General features: G+C 43.6%; 1 protein-coding gene across 1 annotated transcript in view; it reads right to left on the bottom strand.

The window, feature by feature from the left end:
* The window catches only part of sgcd (sarcoglycan, delta (dystrophin-associated glycoprotein)), a 158,048-nt gene that overhangs the window by 123,563 nt on the left and 19,616 nt on the right, over positions 1 to 14,869 (bottom strand). Inside the window, exon 2 of the mRNA XM_041051114.1 lies at positions 2,243 to 2,304. The gene's annotated coding sequence lies outside the window, so the exon portion shown is untranslated. The remainder of the gene's footprint in view (positions 1 to 2,242; positions 2,305 to 14,869) is intronic.

Genomic DNA, 14,869 nt, shown 5'->3' with positions numbered 1-14,869 from the left:
TTTCTCTCGCTCCAGCCCTCTCTCTCTCTCCGAACACTATTAACTGTACGTCGCTTCAGATTCATTAGCATGCTAACACCAGACAGTCACACGAGTAGTTTTCCATCCCTCTACAAATGATTTTGGGGTGACTCTGAGCAGAGCACTCCATCGCAGTGTTAAAAAATACATATTCACTGTCAGAATGCTTTTAAAGAAAGTGTGGAAAGTGATGAAATATGAAGCAGGTCCTCGCTGGAAAACACAAAGAGTGCTCAGTCAACCTCCTGGAAGAATAAAACTAAAAATTAAAGACAGAAACGTGGATGCTCCAGGGCATGTGCACACTCTCACACACACACTGTGCAGAGTGAATATTAAATGTGGGAGTGACTTGTCAATATTTACATCCCTGGGGAGAACCAGGTTTCCAGGTTTTGGGAAAAATAAACTTCTAAAGAAATACGAATCCATTTTTGTTTCTTTGGTTGAAGCTAAAACAGAAATAATTCTGCGTATGAATGCAAATGGAAACACCAGCCTCAAACTCTGCAAATGAACGGTAAGACAACCACGTGTTAAAACCTGTTTGTACAGTGGACTCTCAGAATCCTTATTGTGAGACCTCTGCTCTCTACATACATACTCTCCCCAGGACAAAGAACCAATCCTCAGATGAACTGGGGGCTCAGGTGACCCGGACCTGACTCGTGTCTTTGTCCTCAGACTGAAAATAATGGAACCGGCGTCCCGCTCTCTCAGTTCGTACGGCAGGAGTGGAGATAAGCAACCGAACAAATTAACACGCTGAGATGCTGCTGCACATGCTGAGCACTTGCACACTGCAGCTGACATGCTTGCCTCCAAGCCTCTCTCTCCTCTTAAAATTCGTTCTTTTTTATTTTGCAGTCTGTTGGCAGCAAAGCGAGCCAAACGTTTACGAGTTGACAAGTCTAGTAACACGACAGCATTTGTTATTGTTCCTGGCGTAGCCTCTCTGTGCGCGTCTATTTGATTTTAAAAAGCCATTTTCTGTTTTCTTGCTTTAGGAAACACCTGTGAAATCAGTCTTACCGCTCCGCTAACATGACAGAACGTGCCAGAATATAACTGACTGCTGTGTGTATTTATTCACACCACTAAGACAGAGCAAACAGGAAGAGGCTCCCATCACACTCTGAGGCAGATGCTGTGTAGGCCTGAATTCAGGAGAGGCACCTGTGCTCTTCTGCTCCGCTTCACTAAGTTAAAACACTGTGTCACCAGTGGCAGGAAGCAACTTCCTGCATTTACTTATCTACATTTTACGTCACACAGTACATGTATTTCACTGTTTCACAGAAAATGTCCCTTTTCCTTCAGTGCATTCAGCTCACAGCTGCAGTTAATGGATCCTTCCTCTGTTCTTCAGCTGAGACTCTGGCATTTCTCGGCCTTGTTATTCACACCAGTTTGCAAAAGTTTGCTTTGACTTGTTTGAGTCCAGAAAAAAAAAAGTATTAACAGCAAATGTGAGAAGACGGTTATTAGATAGTTATTAGAAACACACCGAGCACTTATCATCAGCTGCCGTGATTAAGAGACTCCAGCTGTGGGTTATTTATTTTGATAACTTAATAAAAGTGTAAAGTGAATTCCTACACTAGATTTAGCTGCCGTTCACAAAAACAGGGATTTCTCATGGCGACAACTTTCTATGATTACTTTTTGTCAGACTTGTGAGCTTCTGATAAAGAATAGAGCCGGGGAGATTTTTCTTACCGTCAACAAATCCCATGAAACAACCAAAATGAACACGGAATTGATCCCAATAAGTGTCGTCTGTGCAGCTAAAGCCTGACTTATCTTAGTCCTCTGAGCCATAGCGCTTCATTGCTGTTCAGTAACTGGTAAGAACACACCAGTGTTACCACAAACACACACACCGAGTGTATTCTGAGTCGGTCACACATACGACTGTCTGCTGACAGAAATATTTATTAATGTATGAACCCACATCTGAAAACAGCCAATGACAAATGCACTGTTTATCCCTGTTAGAGCAACGTTTGCCAAATCTGTCACTGAGGTGCTGAACAAAATGTTTTCATGACAAACAGAGACGGCGTTTGAACGCAGGACTTTTCATTGTAAAGAAAACTGTCTTCTTCTTCTGTGGTATGACCTTGTGTAATAACACTGAAGCAGACATGCACTACAGGAACAGACACACACCAAGCTTCATGCATGCACATATTACAGACTGGAACACACACACACTTACCTCAGTGTATGAGTGTGCTGATTCGGAGTTTCTGACAGGGTCCGGGGGATTTCTCTAATCACCTGAGATGAGGAGGTAGAAAGATATGGTCAGCATGTGAGGGATGGGCCGTCTCTAAGCTGATCATCTCCTCCCAGGCCCATATTATTATTTCCCAAGTTTCTCCAATTAGGGAGTGCTGATGTGGGATCAGTGCACAGATCTCCTACAGTCATCGCTTTCATTACAGAGAGAAGAGGCAGAACCGGGAAGAACCAAGGGGCCGGATCAGCAGAATTCCTCAAAAACCCTTCACAAACGAAGTTTCGCAGAGCTCTGGGGGTCGTCTCAGCTCTCCGAGCCCTTGTTTCAGCTAACGTTGTGCTGTGTGGACTTCTGTTGTGTTTTCAGATTAAATCTCTGTGGTTTAGCTGTTTAGCAACGTTGCAGCCAGAGACTAAACATTGTAAAAGTGGCACAGCAGTTCATCACCTGTAGCGTTGATGCAGCTAAATTTACTAAAAACCATGAATGAGCACTGAGCCCTCACAGCTTTACCCGGAAGGTTCTCGCTGTTCTTTGTTCCACTGGTTCTAATCGACAGTTCGGAGGAAAAGAAGCTCGTGACAACACAAAATGTGATGAGCTAAAGCGACGCCCAGTAAATTTATAACAGACTGTGACAGTTTACAAGATGTCACATGTGACACAACAGTCAGCTTCTCAGGGGACGTCAGTGGAGTCGGTGGAGAGTTGGATGATGCTTTCTTTAATATGCAGAACAAAAAGAAATAAGTTCTAAAGCCGAGGGTCTGAAAATAGCTCCAGCAGTCACGTTCAGGGTCGGCAGCTTATTACATCATTAGACAATAAATGAGCCACGATAATTTACAAGCACTGAGCGCTTACTTCGACGTTTGCATGACTTCTGAAACTTCACTAAGAAGTTTGAACAAATTAAAAACAGAATTCTACCTAGTGATTTATCTGGCTGTGTATGACACCACTGGACTGTTATAATAACAGTTATTATTATGAGCATCAGTTCTACAGTACTGTGGTTCTGTACTAAGATGAACATTTACCATCAGCAAACCCAGCGTCGGTGTGTACACGGATGTTACTGACACTGGTGACACACCTCGATCGAGCCTTTAACGATTCCGCTTTAAGTCGCGGGAATAAAAACACCGTTGAAGGAATTAGCGGCTCAGCAGAGTGGAGCCGCGCAGCATATGGAGGTTCGCACGAATCAGCAGCTTTTACTTAACCGCAGCTCGTGAAAACGCTTTGAATCGAAGACTTATTGAGTGTGAAAGGGGGGCGAGTGTTTGCAACAGCCTTTGCGTGGATTTGCATATGGGACACACACACACACACATAAAGTAAAGATTTAACTCTGCTCCTGAAAAACTGTCATAAAGACGCTGTAATATCAGTTACAGTGACCTGTATCAAATATAAACGTGATATAACCTTCATATAGATGAAAATGGGAAGGTTCAGCTGAATGGCACTCTGGTTCATTCAATGCAACCTGACTAAATCACAGTACTGGTATGAATTTCTGATTTCCAGTTGTTCAGGGCTGCCAGCGCACGCTGCCAATGCAGAAGGAACAGAAATAGCCTCCACGTGGGCGCTGCACAACAACTCAGAATTAGAACCAATTTAAGAACAAAAGGTGCGTTTGACCCTTGTGTGATGCAAATGCACAAAAACTGCAGCGATAAAAACAACTTTCATACTGTTCACTTTGTCGCAGACACACAGACGGTGCAGAGGAGAAAAGTTTCTTCACAAAGTTTTTAGGTAATTAAGATGCAGACGCTAAAAAAACAATGATGTCACTGCTGCTTAAACAGGAACTTTCTCACAGTTATGAAGAGAAACAGCCGCAGCAGCTGCCACGACGACGGCGGCGACGACGGCAAGGCCTGCCACGTTTTGGCACTTCAGTCAGAGGAGCCACTTTAGCCACTCTGTGAGCACATCCCTGCATTTCACGCTCGTGATGCAATGAGTGAGTTTACATCCACTTCCTGAACGTAATTAGATTTTCATCTTTTCAGAAAACAGTGTTCATTCCCCACACGCAGCCTGCGACCATCCTGCCGACAGACGACCGACGCCACTTTTGTTAATCATTTCTTTTCTACTCAACATGGAGAGCACAAGAATGCAGCACCCATTACACACACCGCCGCCCAATTAGAGCAGGAATGTGAATTAATGAGCAGGTCGGGGCAGGTTAATGAAGGGTGGCGCTGATCTGCTGAGGGCTGAAATTAAAAACTGCATCCTCCGTCCGAATAAAGTTTCACAGAGGCAGCTGCTCCCTCCGTGTTGCTATTATCATGTCGGCGCTGTCTTGTGTTTGTGCTACCGCTCTTTAAATTATCATGCAGCGCTGAGCGGCTGCTGTGAGGGCGGACAGCGACACGTCATATATCAGGGGCCGCTGTCGGCCCGTGGGGCCGTAGCCTCCTGAACACAACTTTATTTTCACTGTTTCATGCAAAGAAAATTAAATAAAGCAGTTACAGCAGGAAGAGGCAAAGCGGGAGAAACGAGCAAGTAATGCTGAGAATAATTACTAATGGACGTGTTTATATGAGCTTTTTATGGGTTTTACAAGTAATCCAATGGTTCTATTTCAGCTTAGAGGGAAAACTATCACCGCCGTGAGACAATTTAATATCCTGAAAATACACTGCAAAAAATATCCACCCCAACAAGTGTCTTCACTATTGTGTGTGAGTGTGTGAATGCAAAACACCTAATTTTAATATCAAACAACTGAAGAAAGCTGCCTGCTGGTGCTCTCTAATGCAATTTATTGACGAGCCTATTTATTGACTGTCAGTTTATTTTCATGCCTGGGGAATATTTACCTCATAAAACAGACCTTTTCATACACAACAACTAAAGTAAATACTTAAGAAGATATAACACGTAAAAGACAACACACACATAAACATCTGTCAAACAGAGTCATTGTTTAACAGACTAACACTCACAGGTAAGACAGAGCTGGTGCTTGGTTGGGTTTTGGGTCATTAAAGGACCAGTGCGTAGGATTTAGGGGCATCTAGTGGTGAGGTTGCAGACTGCGACCAACTAAATCCCGCCCCCCTCACCCCTCCCTTTCCAAGAGCGTAGAACAACCTCTGGTGGCCTCCAGGTAAGAACCAGTGTTTAGTTTGTCTGTTCTGGGCTACTGTAGAACGTGGATATGTAGAACTGAAAGTCTCATTCTAAGCTAATGAAACCATGACGACTCTCATTTTCAGTCTCATCCCACCGAACTTCCTCCTTCACTGAGTTCAGCTTTAGACAGACAGAACTTCAGATTGTGAGCTAAAACTGCACTAATCAATATTTTTATATTAACAGTGGATAAAATGTTATTTGTATTGATGAGCTCAGAATGATCTGACTCAGTTCCCCTCAGCTCTATGGGGATTTATTTATAGCCTCTCTCAGTTCAGCATTTTGGTTTTAGAGCCTGATTCTCTGATCTCATCAGCTCTGTCTCCAGCCAAAGCAGGCAGCAGTGAGACTTCACTTCCTGTCCAGCGCCCAGAGCTGGTGAAACACTGCCCATGTGTCTATAGGGTGCATCTTAAACTACGTTAAATACACATTTCATTTCTTTTCACCTGCGGATTAGCATAGCTGTGCTTTCTGGATCGTCGAAGCTCGTTTTCAGCATCCTGAGTGGTCCTGCATCTGAAAAATATTAGAAACTATTTTTTGCAGTGTGGTTCTGCTTTGCCAGAACTTTCTGCAAAAGCTTTTATTAAATTGCACCAGATAATATCAATGAGACACGGCTGCTTCAAAGCCTCTGTGACACACTGTACCTTTTTCTAAAAAACGCCCACTCTCCTCTGCTGTCCGCAGCAGGGTTCTCTGTATTTGCATATTAAAAAGCTGGTTAAATTGATTCAGAACCCGTATTTCTATAATTCCACGGTTCAGCTGAGTTTTGAGAATTTGCTAAACATGTGATACCTGAGTGAGTCTGCAAATAAAAATAAAATAATGTTTAGTCTTTTGATCTTTTAATTCTCTTTATCAAGACCCTCTCCTATTCCAGTTTCTACTGAACAAGGTGACCCGAGGTGCTTCTGTCCGTATGTTTGAAGTAAGAATGTGCTGTTAGCTGGATTTCAAATAAGGGTCAGGCAACTCGAGCAGATTGCAGGAAAACATCCACAAATCCTCAGATTCGCATGATGGACAAACAACTGCGTAACAGAAACAAACCTGAAAACCTAACAAGCTAAAAGAGAAAATCTTTCCAGTGGGAGACGCTGCGTCTGCAGGGGAGGATGGGATTCTACCTGACAGACGTTTGTTTAACCAAAAAAAAAGAAAAGAAAAGAAAGAAAGAAAGAAAAACTCGACTCTTTGGGGAAAATGAAGGCTTCAATTTCCTGGGCAGCCTGCAGAAGCAGCGGCTGATGGCACACGAGGCTCAAAAGGACTCAGAAACTCTGAACACTGCAAATATCCTGCGAGAGCCCGGTTGAGAAATGAGCTACTGCAAACCAATCAGGCTGCACTGAACCAACACGCGCTGAGCTTTTCAAGAGGAGAGGGGAGGGGATCATGTCTGCTGCACACACATGAAACGACACCTCATATCAGAGGTGGGAAAAGGTACTGAGCAAAGATCTGTCTTTTTTTTTCATGTTTCCTTTCTTTACTTATTTAGACGTCGTTGTTTCTTTTCTCTCTGACAGAGAAGAACTAAGTCACAACACTGAGGGGGACTGAGCCTCACCCTCAATATCTGTTCTTCACTTTAACATTGACTGACTTTATTAATTACGATAAGAAGCATAAAGGGCACATGAACTAATGAGTACTTGTCCTGTGTGTATTCTACACTTCATTACATTCCATTCTGTTTCAGATGTTTGTGGCAGTCAAAAGATTTGCCTCCAGGAGGAATGAAATCTGTGAAGAGAAGGAAAGAACAGTAAAGGAAATTAAAAGAAAGGATGAGGAGAAAGACAAGAAAGGAAATGAAAACTTGTCTGTGGTTGTCTTAACTTTGTGGTCGTCTTAACTGATAAGTAACCTTTTGATTTTCAGTGACACTTTATTTTCATGTCTGCTGTGATTTTCTTCCACCCTCTGTTTTCCTGTCCTCAGTATCTGTCCACTTTCTCTTTTCCATCTCTACTTTATTTTAAACTATTCACTCTTAACTTTTTTGGGGGATTTTGTCCTCCGTCGTCTTCAGTTTGCTCCGACTTCCATCCTTGATTCCCCATCTCAGAGTTTTCCATCTGATTTCTCCATCTAAACCTTTATTTCTTTCTGTCCCATCTCCCAATTTCTAGGTCAGTCTCTCTCTCTCCCTCTGTTTCAGCTCCACAGATTTTAGTGTCTCTCTCTCTCTCTCTCCAGCTAAGAAAGATTAAAGTGGAGGCAGAAGTCACGTTAATGGCCATCAGCTCATCCTGTGCTGGCAGTTTCACCATCTGCACCGCCTACCTGCTTAATTAGTCGCGAGGCAAACCTCTGGCAATGGACCTGACTAACTGCACACTCACACACACATCCTTGCACTTACAGTATGTCCTTATGGGGACCCTGATCTGACTCCTCATTTCATAATCCTTCCTCACCCTCTACAGCAACAGACGAGGTGATGAGCCTGTTATGATGCAGCCTTTAAATCTGCTCTAATAAACACGAGTGTGTGGCAGCTCCTGTTTCCTGGGACACGGCTGGAAAGTCTGCAGCAGAACTCTGAGGTTGTGATGTTCACTGCACAAAAGAAAGGAAAACTGTCGTACCGTGTGTCTCTTCAGACTCAGCCTGTCAGACTCAGCTCTACACTTTCAGACCTGACCCAACTGTTCCGTTCCGCCCAGCGATTTCCCAACATCCTTGTTCTGACCCAGTTTTCGTGATACTTCACTATGGATCAAAGCATTGGACCGACCCACCACCATGCTGACATTAGCACGGCTGCTGAGCAGCGATGAGAGTTCAAAAGTTAAGAATGAAAACGTCATAATCCTGCCCACGCTGTCTGACTGAGAGAGACACATCCGGGATCTGTGTCCTCTCAGACACTTGGTGAAAACTGGAAACAGAATTCACACAGAACTTATGTTGTAGATGGTTCAAACGTTTTCACGTTAACTCAAGAAAACAGCATTACAACAGAAACACACAGCTTCACAGCCCCACATTCAGCAGGCGTTCACCACTATTTCCTGATTAGTTCAAACGCTCAGTGGGTGAGTTATTAACAGCTCTCTCCCTCCCACACTCAGAGCCTGTTAATGAGTAAAATATGTGATAGATGTGCCAACATTACGTTCATTATTTCAGAGGTTTATCATCCTTTGTATGAAGTTTTATTTTGAGCTGCTGTTGTTATGGTGTCATGTACAGAAACTGAGCTCACGCAGTGTGTTACAGAGCTGGAAGGACAATTATCCTGCGAGGGGTGAAAAGGCCGACAACCCGCCTGCTGAACACATTTTTAAATTCTAAAGTGTACGTGTTCAGATGCATCTTTTGAAACTCAGTCATGCTCAAAATGTCAAAATGGAGAAAATCAGATAAGAGTTTAACCTCAGCCGCAGAATGAACAGCACGGCTTAGAAAAGCTTAGTCAAGGCAACATTTTGGAAAGTTTCCTGAAACCACCCTGTTAAATACAGACACAGTGCTAAGAAAGAGCTGAGGAGGTGGAGTGTCCAGGAAAACATCAGCTTATGAGAAGTCCTGCAAAAGATTCCTTTCAACACAGAAATGAAATATTTTCTCAGCAGATATTTAGAGGATTTTTAAGCAGCTGGTTGGATCTCGTTGGATTATGTTTACAAGTGACATTTCTAATAGAGACAGTTCACTTTCCTTGCGTTTGCCAGATTTTTGCTGGTCTCACTGTGTTTAAATAATTAAAAGCCAAGAGTTTTCAGACTGAACCTACTGTTAGATCTCTGCTGTTGATGCTAACGCTTATTATCATGCATCACATTTTCATCTCCTTAGATTCTTGACTTCCACATGTGGTGTTTGACTTTACTTCCTCTGAACACCTGGCCACGGCACACCTTAAGCAACATCATCATCTGTATAATCTGTCCAATCCATTCCTTTTCATATATTATACTCTAAATAATTTGAATTACATTTCTTCATTCTTTTTAAATGATCTCTCTGCACTGTGTGTTTACAGATCCTGTGAATCCCTCCCGTGGGGACGTTACAGTTCGGAACAGACCTGAACCCATCCCCTGCACAGTCCCTGCAGCAGCTTATGCTACACATGTGTGATGTTGTAAATCCTGAGCCGTCACTGAGGCTCCTGTGTGTGAAGACAGGAATAATAAACCTTCCAGGGTCCTTCAGCTCTCACAGCTCTGATGACTTATTACCATCTGTATCAAAGCTGAATGCTGCGCTACAGCTCCGCAGAGAGGAGGCTTGACTGGGTTTATGGCTGCACGGTGTGTGTGTGTGTGCGTGGGTTCTTAGAGTGAGAGTGCTTGTGAGCATTTCTCTGCACATGCCTACGTGTCTGAAGAGCAGCTACGGAGAAACACGATCCAGTTCAAGTCACTTTATTTGTCCCCAAGGGACAATTTAAAAGGCGTGAAAGCAGCTTAAAATAGACACAATCACAAAATCAGCACACACATGAAAGTAATTTCACTCATCTCTCTTCATCTTCTACTGCTGCTTTTCATGGCTCGTAATTGTCTCACTGCTCCTCATCACTCTGATTCCTCAAATACACACACACACGTCATGTAGCATGGACAGAGGACATGCCGTGCAGTGGACACGTGAGAGAACCGCCATGAATTCAGTTTTCCCTTGACCTTTAGCTGGAAATGGACATGTCAACATTTCACTGATTGTGTGTTTGTCCGGTTGCATGTGTGTTTGTATTTACTTGCATGGGTGGGGGACGGAGTCCAAAGGTCTCAAGTCTATTCTGCTGCTTGGGGTAAAACCATCTGCCAACTGTCTGCACTGACCTGTAATACAACAGTACAGAAACTTCTCCGCTACATTTACCCCAGTTTGTTAACATCCGCTACATTTTAAGATGCACAACAATGATCTTCTTTATGTAAACGAGTAAAACTCAAACGTTCTGCCAGAGGTCCATAGCTTCATTCATTACACAGTGCTGGAAAGTATGAACAACATGCTGACAAGTCCATAGTTGGGCTGAAAATGCTAAATTTGTCCCATCGTTTGTAAAAGAGGAAAGATCACAGGGTCAGTCTCATCAAAAGGGTTTATCTCCATGTAAACATGAATATGCTCAGCCAATGTGGTAAATCTGTCTGAGTTAAAGCATCACACCAACCAACATCAGCGTCTCCCACTGTGCAGCAGAAGGACACAGATCAAAAGGTCAGTCTGCGGCAGTGAGACATCCTCTGACCACTCACTGACAAGCTGTACATTCACCCTGTTTGACTTCTGAAGCTAGTTTATGGTCAAAAGCAACTAAAAGTCTCCATCAACAAGAGCTGACCCATTTAAACTCAACAGCAGAAGAGCACTGTGCCATCTGAGCGCTGTGCAGGAACCACCACCAGGGTAATTACATCCAATTAAACATCCAATTAAAACGCGGCCACAGATCACTTTACACACACAGCTCTGACTGCCACGGTGCTGCAAAGAAACCAAAAGCTAATTTAATCATTCACTAAGTGCTACTTTGATTTGAAGGTCAAAAAAATGTGATTGACAAGTGAAAGTTTTTTAAGATGCTGAAGTTACATAAAACTCTTTCAACAGGAATTAAATAACTATCAAGATGAAGCAGGTCCCAGATGAAATGCTGCTGAGACGTCTGGAAAACTTTCACTTTTCAGCCAAATTTCATTTTAAGTCTACGTTCTGAATCTTTGTAGCACGTTTCTCACTCAGAGTACGATATGCACAACATCCACAGAGCTTATTGTGTATATGCAGTTAGCCAACAACAGTTTCACACAGCAATAATTCTCATCAGCATCACAGTTAATTCTCAAGATAAGGACGTTTCAGAATGGCTATTTACTGCAGAGTGCAGAGTGTAAGTGTACTCTACTGTAGCTGAGAGCAGACCTGTGAAGCAGAAAACACACACAGCAAGTTACAGTGTGCTGTTTGGCTGCGAAGGTCGAGGAGGACAAGTTTAGCAGGGAGGTGTGTAATTCATCACTGCTGCTTGTCAGTTTAACCCTGATCAGCTTCAGCATTGATCCCATGTATTCGTGTGTTTGTGCATGTGTGCACCTATAAGGTCTGTGTGTGTGTGTGTGTGTGTGTGTGTGTGTGTGTGTGTGTCTGTGTGTGTGTGTTCACAACAGTAGCACAGTGACAAGAAAGGTACAAGAAATGATTCAAGTGTATGAAAAGCAAAGGTTAAACAAAGATTTGACAGAAGATTAACCTTGAAGCTCTTCAAGCTTCTCACACACGAACACAGACTTAAAGGCTCATGAGTCAGCATCTGCTGGCAGTCTGATGGCTGCTAATCTGCTCTGAATAGACAGTGACAGACAGAGAGACAGAGCGCGAGAGGGGATGGAAGACTGAGATACGACGGAGGACAAGATGAAATGACGAGTCGAGGGCTAGAAAGATAAAGGGAGGAGGCCGGAAAATGAAATGATGAGCAGAGAAGATGTGGAAGAGACACGAGTGGAGCGAGCAGAGGAAATGAAGAAGCTTCTCCGTTTCTTCCGCTGAGGAGATTAACACAAAAAGTAGCATCTTCCGCACCACTTCAACATTCCCAGTCCTGTCCTAAGACCTGCAGAGCATTGTGGGAAATTTACAGCAAGCAGGACGATGAGACAACAGTCCTCCTCCCACGGTGACCTTTAAGATGTACTGTTCTCCTCTGATCTAGCCTGACATTTTCCTGTCTGACAGCATCTGTTCACCATTACACAGACACAGCGTTGTGAAGCTCGCAGGTGATACACAGGAGGTCAGCAGGTACCTGAGGATGGTACTGCCCGTTTGCAGGTGAGAAGACGGAAACCCCTGCACATGTCATGGTGGCAACCGAAGACAAAAACTAAACATTCTGTTTGACATATTCCAGATGCTTTGACAGATACAGCAGCAAACACATCTGTAACACACATACTGCCAGTGCTGCTGCTACTGATGCTTCTCACTGCTGATGCTGGAGCTACGTGCTATCACTGATGCTAACTGCTATTGTTACTACAAGCTTCCGCTGCTGCCTTTAATTACTGGAGCTGCTCTTTCTTTTGATGCTGCTTGTGCTGCCATTAAGTGCTGCTTCTGACTTTTGATGTTCCTAAATGCTCCTGCTGGTGCTAACTACTGTCACTACTACAACCACTGCTGCTGCTGCTATTTCTGAATCTGCTAAGAGCCGTTGCAGCTAATTGTTACTGGTTGCCAGTGGCCGCTGCTTTATTACGAGCTGAGAAGCACACCCCTGCTGTCAATATAAATGTGCTGCACTGCAAAACAGGAGGACTCTGGTCTCTGGCCCCCTCAACCCTGGAATTCACTGACCAAGTATCTCAGACATGCACAGTCCAAGGCCCAAAGAAAAGAAAAGAATGTTAACTGGTCTGTGAGAGCCTCCTCTGGCCCTGCATCCTTCTGCCCTCAGCGCTAATGACGGCAGCCACAGAGAGCTTCTCCACAGCCTCGGCTACGAAAAGGCAAACGAGTCAAGTCATGTGTGACATTATGCGAGGTACTTTTAAGCAGATTTTAATGCTGTTTCCAGATTTAATGTTCGAGAATAGCAAAGAATGTCAGGGAAAGAAGGTGACATTCAGCAAAGGTCATAAACTGGATTTGAATCCGTAACCAAAAATGAAAAAAATGTTGACGAAGGGGCAAATGTCATACTAAAGTGCATTTTCAAGCCCTCAAACTGTAAAAACTACAGTGTGTTTTCTAACGGAGTGTACTCAGTGATGGTGAAACATGCGGTGCAGCTGGTACTCCCAAGCTTGCCAAGCTCGCTTCGCCTTCTGGTTTCACTGAAGCCAAAATGAGGCCTGCCTGCTCTGCGTTCAGAGGTTTGCATTCCTGTGAATGTGAGTTATTTCGGATGCCAACATTTATCTGCTGAAAAGGAGAGGCAAAAAATATTTGAAACGAATGCCTGTGGAGCTCTGGCTGCAGCGACTATAAGGGTATTAGAGTGTTATCTGGGTTTAAAATACATCCAGGGGGGAACCCAGGGCATCTGCAGCTGAGCGAGAGGGGGAGGCGGAGACTCTGGGGCAGATAGATGTTTAAAATGCTGACAAAATGTTATTTGTTGACATTTACCCACAAAGGGCCCCAGATGTTTCACGCATGACAGGGTAGCATTCACCATATTTCTGACTAGTGCCAAGGAGGGGGGGGGTGATTAAAAAACTGTTTTCAGCAAAGGGCACAGGCCACTGTTCCAGAGACCTGCAGCGAGTGCACATGAAACCAAATCAGCCAATTCTTCCTGCCAACAGAGTCTCACACGAGTGAATGGAATATACAGAACAAAGGGACAGAAAACATTTCCAACCAAGAAATGTCCAACCAAGTGATCACAAAGTGCAGGATACAGACCAAAGTACCTTTTGTTTTCAGAGAAAAGAGGAGGGCCCGAACCAATCAGCAGTGACTGACACACCTGTCCCTCTGACATCATTTACAGGTCACAGCAGTTGCTTTAGGAGCTGTTAATATAAACCATATTTTTTAATCTGCTACGGTGAAAGTGTCTGCAAACAGTTGCAGATTTATTCATTTAGCAGACCCACAGTAACATTAGCCTTCATTTGGCATTCATTCCTGTTTCTGGCCACCTGGTGAATCTAAGTCCAGTATTTACTCTCCTTCTAGGCCTGGTTAATATCCGGCTCTTTAGCTGCTCAATGTTCCGCTTATCTGCCTCATCAGGCCTGTAATAGGTCTGTTATATTTACTTAATACTTAATACAATTATAGTAAAATAGCTTTTCTCCAAAACATTGCAGAGGAGGGTGCATGTTGTCTTTTTTTAGCCCTGAGTCATGCCTCTGATTCCCTTATCCCTCAGGAGCCCAACGGGCCCAACACACATATATAAAATAAAATAAACAGCTCTCTCTCCGTACAGATCAGCGGGTTTATAATTTGATAGGGAGACATTTCAGTAAAATTTGATTTGTGGACTTAAAAAAAAAAAAAAGAAAACAATAGAAGGAAGAGGAGGAAGGAGAGTGTGGTATCAAAAACATATCCTGAGGGGGCCGGGGAAGAAAAAAACAAAATAAAAGTAGCCTAAGACGCGGGGGTATCAGTTATGACGGAGACAGATATGCTAAAGATAGAGAGAATGAAAAGGAGTAACAAAGAGCGTGACTGAGAAAGCGTGAAAGATTAAAAAACAAAACAAGGAGCAGGTTGAAACTAGAAAAAGCGAAGTAAGAGCGTAAACACTGGACAGGGTGAGAACGACTGCAAGAGACAACAGAAGAATGAGTGATGGAAGTTAAGAGGAAGACGGCAGGAAAGAGCACAAATCCCAGAGAAGGCACAACGGAGAACCTAACCCTGCTGCAGGGGCTTCTGGGTAAAAAGCATCAATATTCTCTTTCTTTTTTTCCCCCCTTCACCTCTTTTTCTTCCCCTTCT

This window comes from Toxotes jaculatrix, chromosome 12 (assembly GCF_017976425.1).
Source record: "Toxotes jaculatrix isolate fToxJac2 chromosome 12, fToxJac2.pri, whole genome shotgun sequence".
Lineage (NCBI taxonomy): Eukaryota > Metazoa > Chordata > Actinopteri > Toxotidae > Toxotes > Toxotes jaculatrix.
The sequence above is the reverse complement of the archived record's forward strand: the minus strand, read 5'-3'. Positions and strand labels throughout refer to the sequence as shown.